We start from the raw sequence: 7,905 nt of genomic DNA on the forward strand, positions 1-7,905 counted from the left end.
CCATTCCAATCATGGCCTAGTGCGTTGGAATCTTATCTTCGTGCTCTACACCACTGCCAAATTTCATGAATTTTGGAGTAGTTTTGGACATCGCCGCCGGACGCCGCCTTCTTCTCCGGCAAGTCATCGGCCGTCTTCATGTCAACCATTTTTGTCCGGTTCGACGTGATAGATCCAAATATCCAAGTTTCGAGTCGAGATTCAAAACCGTGAAGCGGTGAGAACGCAATAAAGTTTGCGATTTATCGATCAAAGTTTGACCAAAGTTGACCAAAGTTGACTTTTGATCATTGTGCGAGTTTTTGAAAATCTAAAGCTAGTTGAGGATATTTAGAAGTAGAAATCAGCATTTTAGGGACTTGAGCTTCCAGAATTGGAAGTTATGAAATTCTCGAGTCCTGATATACGCAACCGCAACCGTATAAATTTATTCGTGTGTTTTAAACGCAAATGCATGTTATACTCTTCCTTGCTCACCCATTTAGATCAATATATTCACTGTTTTGATGATTAAATCATGTTGTTGCATTTGTATGTGGATATGGTATCTCAAGTTTTAAGATTCAAGCATCATTCGCGTTTTTATGCATTGTGTCTTGGTTTTGGGTGATTTTTCTGCCATGGTTGTTTAGTGACCCGTATCCGGAATTAAGAATTAATTGTAATTAATCCAATGATCATGATTAGATTAAGTAAAAACATGATTAAGGAAATTCCAGGTGATTTAACAAAGTCCTGAAGTGGATCCAGAACACTCGAAATAGTCAGGAGGGTTCCGAGGGATTGAACGATCCAAACTAGATTCGGATGATCCGAACTAGGAACGGAGCCAAGTTACTTGTATCGGAAGCTCCGAAGTGTTTGGACGGTCCGAACTCAGATCAGGGGCTCCGATCTTGCATTGCCAGCTGTCCGAGAATAATACGTCATTGATGACATCACCAATGGGAATTCGGACGCTCCGAAGGTGGATCACAGGCTCCGAATTCTTGTCGGCAGGCGTCCTCTAGAAGCTAGACACGTGGTTGGCTGAGGGAGTTTGAACGGAGGGTTCGGAAGCTCCGATCAAGTTCGGAGGATCTGAACTGCGGATCGGACGGTCCGATCGTTGTCTATATATGGGGCAGCCGAATTCATTTCTCAGTGCACCATTTCCTACTCTCCTATTTCTTTCTAGCTAGTATTAGACTTTCTAAGCATCTTATAGGAAATTCGAAAGTAGCGGAGTGACCCTGACATCGTAGCGGAGCAATGGCTAAGTTTTGGGGTAGTCGCCATCAGCGGGCTGATGATGGATGCAAGTATAGCTATGATCTCCTTAAATTATTTAGGAGCATGCAATAGCTTAGTTAAGTCTTTTAGAGCTTAAATAATTATGCATGGGTGGATGACGATAGGCTTGAGTACCTAGAGTGGGACTAATTGGACTGCTTGTAGTAAGGTACGTAAGTACTGATTGAGATGGCCAGCGGGTATGCATGCTTATGTGTTGCATTTATTTGTCATATTTTGTATGGGTTATTATGCGGCATGTGCATATCATATTGTGCATGTACATTTTTTGAGATGAGCCATATAGGGCCGCTCAGCCCTATTTGGACGGTTGATGTCAAGCGCCCCATGACCGACGGGTTAGCCGGCACTGGCATCTGAAGGACATGGTCCATGTCCGGTAGGAATGAGGAGTGCACTCAGTGGTTTGATTCCCGGGTTGTACCACTCATATCCTAGGCGCCATTCTGAGCAGTTTTTATATAGTTATCCCAGATATGGATACCTTATCATATTCATTTGCATGCATCATGTTTGTATGTTTACCCGTACTTCCGTATTGAGTGGAGTCGCTCATGTCCAGTGTTTTTGTATGTCTGGACACCCCATTCGACGGGGCAGTTACAAGTGGTGTACTCAGTAGCTTGGAGTGGCCAGTGACCGTGGAGACAGCAGGATTAGCTGTAGGTTTTATTTTTCCTTAGGCTTAATTTTTCGATTGGGTTGTATATCGAATTTGTTTAGTTGGTTGTATTCTTCCGACCCGTATTTATTTAATCCTTTCGCAGCGACTTATATAATTATGTTAATTGCATGCTTAATTATGTTCTAAACTCTGATTAGGTAGTGGATCCGGTTTGGTTCGCTTCAATTATTGGTATCAGTTAGGCCTAAGTCGATGATGATGTAGCATGGGATGCTAGAAGATTATCCTCCTCATCGAAATGATTTAAGTTCATCATTTTCGAAATTGGCTTAGAGAATTTCATTATGCAGAATGCAACAATGATGAGAAAACTAGTAGCAGCATATCGGTGGATAGGCTGACTACTGGGGGTAGTTAATCATTGATGCATACTATAGCTGGTCGAAGATCGTCTGGATTCCATCTAGGGAAGACTAAAAGAGAAGATCAAGTATTTTACTTCAAATGCATCTGACTTATTGGAACTCATGGTGTGTAACAACCCATGTGGCTTCAGTCCGAGGAGATTATCCACTCGTAGTTGAAGAGATTTTCATAAAGACCTTCACCAGGGAATGCCTCGAGTGGCTAAGGCATGACTGGTTTTGAGCATAAGGTCTTTAACCTCATGCAGAACATGACCCTGCCTGTATGATTGTATCAATGATTTCGGTAGGCAAACGGAAAATTTCATGTTCAAAAGCATGTGATTAATGCAAGAAGAACTCTGACGTTAGGTTGTGAGCAAAGGAAGTCGGCTGACATGCACTGATGCAAAGTATAGTTGGTTAGCAAGCACATACCACTTCTCAGGAGGTATTTGCAAGAGGACATATAGAGAGATTTGGACAGGAGTATGCTAGCATTAATGTGTGTGTCGAATAGAAGATTCATGCTCAGGAAATCAAGACGAGTACAATGATTTAATACTGTCTTTTGTTGTAAACAGTATTTCAGTTGTAATTATTGTATCATATGTACTATTGAATTATCAGACATTGGTTGTATCATTTCAAATTTTGGCTGTACCATTTCATTGTACTTTGGGATATTGAATTTGTATTACATGGGATTGTAATAAAGAAATTTTACATAAACTTGAAACAATGATACATGAATTATTTGAGAATTGTCCAGAACTTCGTGAATAACTGCAAGTGATCTTGCTAAGATTGGCTTGGTTTTAGTTGATTAGTGTTCTATTGTTGTAATTCATGGGTTTTGAGTAAGCTGATTGTAACTGCTTAACATGTGGTTAGTCTAGGCATTTTCCTAGTATGACCTAGTTAGTCAGTGCACTAAGTTAGTGCCAGTGATGAGTTGATTCATCAGTGGGCATGAGTTTTGTTCTAGGTTGTTTTCTTAGAACAAGATTTTTTGATGACCTTCGTAGGTTGAGACTTTGTGAGAATGGGTTTTCATCAAGGAATCAGGTCGGGTATATGCCGAGAGATGTAGACTATGATCATGATTAGACATGAGGAGGCGCGACCCTATGCCGATGTACCTGGAAGCCTTTGCGCTTCGGGAGGTGGCGGTGGGAAGGCTACTCAGTCTAGAGTTTTGGTAACAGTCACGACGGGGTATGACCTTGGATTCGATACCCAGTTTGATATCAGGATTTAGATATCTTTTGGCTTGTGTCAGAAATATTAGTTTGAGTGTTCTGCTATGAGAACCAGTCTTGGAAGGATTTCCTGAAAGAGTGGGTGCCCGGTTAGCCAACTTGTGGCTAAGGGTTTTTGTGACACTATGTATAAACAATCTTTTGTTTAATATAATTTACACTTTTATAATGGAATTGACTTTATCTTTCTTCATAATGTTATATTATGATATACTATTGTTGTTTTGATAAAGACCTTGAATATACTATAGTGTATGTAAGATTTGGTAGCACATGGGGATGGCTATCATGAAACACATCTTACAGTCACTGTATATTCTAAACTGTTCCTAGTCAATTGAGCCGTCCGCAAATAAGGATAAGGATCGCTCGAGATTGAGACTAGCATTTGCGATGCCAAGTACCACGTTTCATTGGTATGGAACATAGAGATGTTCAAAGCATGCAAATGGATATTCATATGATGAATGATCGAACTACCCTATTCGGACTTTCCAAGTGGTTATCACTTATCGAGTGGATAAAGTCCGCGGTTTTGGTTGTACACCATTAGTCCTTATTACTTGAAACATCATTGAGACTCTATATGCTAGTACTGTACTTTGACTCGTTTACCGACTCTATTGGGGTCATCAGGTGTCGGGATTGGGTACAGTTACGACACATATAGGAGTCGATGCTTTGTTGTCAAGGATTCACCACATACTTGCGAGTGTGGATATCCTATGCGATATGAGGAGATATTAGTGTGACGAATCTCTGGCCAGAGTACATGATGTGTTTTAGGTTACTTGGTGTTCCTAGTAACACATGCGATGTCACTAATAGATCTCCAAGATGTTATGCATAGTTATCGAATCTCGAACGACTCTCGATGCACCAATGGTTGTTGATTCGATTGGGATATTTGGTTGAAGGGACCGTACTGTACGCTAACCAAAATCTACTGGTTCTTGCAGGCACTATCAGTAATACCTAGGGAATCATGGGGCGATGTTGCTAGGCGCTCTTACCATGATTCGATGGGTAAGTCGGAAATTGTTGTTCCGAGTCACAAGGAGTTGTGAGCCCATGGCTAGCTGTATTCCTGAACCATTGAGGGTTACACAAGTAATGGATTACTAAAACCCCGTAGAGATAGTTAAATTTAAAGAGTTAAATTTAATGAAAGAGAAGTTGGACTTCTTAACTAAAGGGAGTGGGATTTCCTAAAATGACATAGGGATGGGAATTTTTGGAAATCACTGAATTCGGATTCAGAAAAATTATCTTGACTCTAAAATATGCAGAAATGGTTTCTGTGCATATTGGTAAAATCAGTTTATCAATCGGAGTCACGATAAATTTTATATTCTAGAACAACGGGCTTGGCTTGTTGGACTAAGTTATGGATTGTGGGCCCTAAGGAGTTAGAGTCCTAATACAATTATAACTTAATCTAGTCTAGAAATTATATATAAAAAATAGGAGGCAGTGTTCGAAATTCTCATAAGAATTCAGTCTAGAAATTTCGAACACTACATATAATTTTCTAGAGGATTTTTGAAAATTCCTCTGTCCCTTTTGGAGAAAATTCGACTTGTGATTTTTGTGGAAAATTACAATTCGAATTAACAGATCATATTTGTTTATTCTCTACGTAAAACTTCTGATTGATTTCTAGTGCAGTCAATCAGAGGGTTTCTGTTTTTCATTCGTGGACCTAATTCTGGAGTTAGATCGTGACTGTCATCGGTTCCCGGGATTTACAAGAAGAGCAGATTAAATTCTGTTGGAGTCCACAATCAAGCCTTTGCTTGACGAGGTAAAAATTTAATTGTGTTTTATTTTTACTTGAACAAATTTAATCGTAAAAGTTTTGATACCCATATATGGAATCGTTTCATATAATAAAAATAAAATTTTAAACTTCCGCTGCACCGGGTATCAATTCTTAATTGATCTGAACACAGTTTTCCAACAGTGGTATCAGAGCCAGGTTGCTCAGATCAAACGATTAAATTAGGGCTGCCCTGCCCGGGCCCTTTTTGGGGCGCGGGCTGCCCGGGATTGTCTCGGGCAGCCCGGAAAAATTATTTTTAATTTTTAATTAAAATTTTCATTTTTTGAAATTTTAGTTTTTGATCCGATCGAAAATTGGTTTTGATTGGTTCACGAGGCATCGGATCGAATTGTTCGAGTCCGAAAATTTTAAAATTTATTTTTGGATAAATTTGAATTTTTGGAAAATTTATAAATTTTATCCGTTCAATTAAATTTTATAAAATTAATTATTTTGGTACAATTGATGATAAGATATGATCTTATGGTTGGATAAGATAAAATATGATTTTATCTTTTAAATTATGATGCCTTTGCATGTTTATCCAATTATTTAATTATTGAATTAATTATTGGATTAAGGATGATCGATTGCCATGACCAATGTTTTAGGTGTATGTTAGATAATTTACATTTGTCTTATTGTTGTTGGATTTTATTAATGGGCTTGGTTTATAGCCCAATATGATTGTCATATGTAATAAAAGTGGGCCTGGTTTATGGCCCGTTCCCACCCCTAAAAATGTATCCCATATTTGTCATCGAAATTTATTGTAAATTTATTAGACTTAGTGGGAGATAAAGATTTGAAGAAATGGTGGGCCCAGCAGACAATGAAGACCGAAGAAATGTAAATTGGAAGCTCAATGTAATAGGATTGCATTGCATACTTGCATATCACCTAGGATTGGACTTAGACTCATGATTGGCAACCACGGGTCGATTAGTTAATGGGATCGATCATCCTTAAATAATATATGATATTATTGATGTATGCATGTTTTAGACTAAATTGTATGAATCCCGCAAGCATACATAAATTGCATGATGAGACAAATTTTCAAAATTAAAAATCCCTCATTTTAAATATGATTTAAAATTGATATCAAGATTAATAAAAAGGGAATTTAAATATTGTTTAAATATTCCTACCTTCCATCAACGATCAATGTATGAGATGCTACCCGCGGATACGGTCCGTCTCATATTATTGGGGGGGCCCGTTCGTCGGAAAGCTGTACATTGGATTGACAAATGTTGTAAGTTGGGTGGAACTCCCATGGGATTGCCTCATATTATTGGGGATCCACATGGCGACCGTCCATCACAACTTAATATTGATGGGTTATCTTGACATGTCACAATAAACGGCGTCATATTATTGGGCCCTTATTGGACATGAGGTAAAAACATGGGGGTTACTTTGGAAGTAGTTGGGCTCTACCTTTTGAAAATTATGGTTGGCTGATATTATTCGGGATCATGATTTGTCAATTGGACTCCATGTTCTCACTAAGGAAAACAGTTTCCCGTTTTCACTAGAGGGTAGTGAAATCGTTAAAATAGTGGGAGTGTAATTCATAAAATTAAAATTCGCCATATTTTATGTCTTAGTAAATTAATTAAACAATCATTGATTATTGTCTGTTTCGTTTTCAGTATACTATTACAATGACTTCTCGCAATCCGCTGTTTTCAATTCTCGAACAAAACAAATTGACTGGCGCAAACTATACGGAATGGTTCCGTAAGTTGAAAATTATTCTTACTTCAAAAAAAGCTTTCTACGTGTTAGAGAAGCCGCCTCCGAAGGAAGCCCCGGCTAATACAAGTCTGGAAGAGTTGGTCAAACTTGATTTATGGTGGGACCATGATATCAAGGCCAAATGCTACATGCAGGCTTCGATGTCTGATGAGCTTCAAAGGAGATTCGAGGATGCCGTGAATGCTGCTGACATTCACAAGAACCTCAAGGAACTCTTTGGAGCTCAGTCAAGGTCGGAAAGGCATGCCACCGTCAGAGAGCTCATGACGAGCCGCATGCGAGATGGGACATCGGTCCGTGAGCATGGGGTGCGCATGATTGGGCTCATTGAAAAGTTGGTAACACTCGACTTGACTTTGGAGCATGAACTTAGCACGGACTTGTTGCTTCTATCACTTCCTTCATCGTTTGACGGTTTTGTGATGAACTTCAATATGAACAAGATAGAGGTCACCCTTGAAGAGATGGTCAATATGCTTGTCACATATGAAGCCACACTAAAGAAGGATAAACCGGTACTCTTGGTTGGCTCCTCTTCTAACTCTAAGAAAGGACCAAGTGGAAAGGGTAAGAAACGTTCTGCCCCGCCCAAGAAGATTGTACCAAATAAGAAGAGAAAGGCCAAGGCTTCAATTGGGATAAAAGATGAAAACGTTTGCCATTACTGCAAGAAACCCGATCATTGGAAACGTAACTGCAAGGAATACCTCGAACAGTTGCGAACTGCAAAAGGTA

This window comes from Henckelia pumila, chromosome 4, assembly GCF_033568475.1.
Source record: "Henckelia pumila isolate YLH828 chromosome 4, ASM3356847v2, whole genome shotgun sequence".
NCBI lineage: Eukaryota > Viridiplantae > Streptophyta > Magnoliopsida > Lamiales > Gesneriaceae > Henckelia > Henckelia pumila.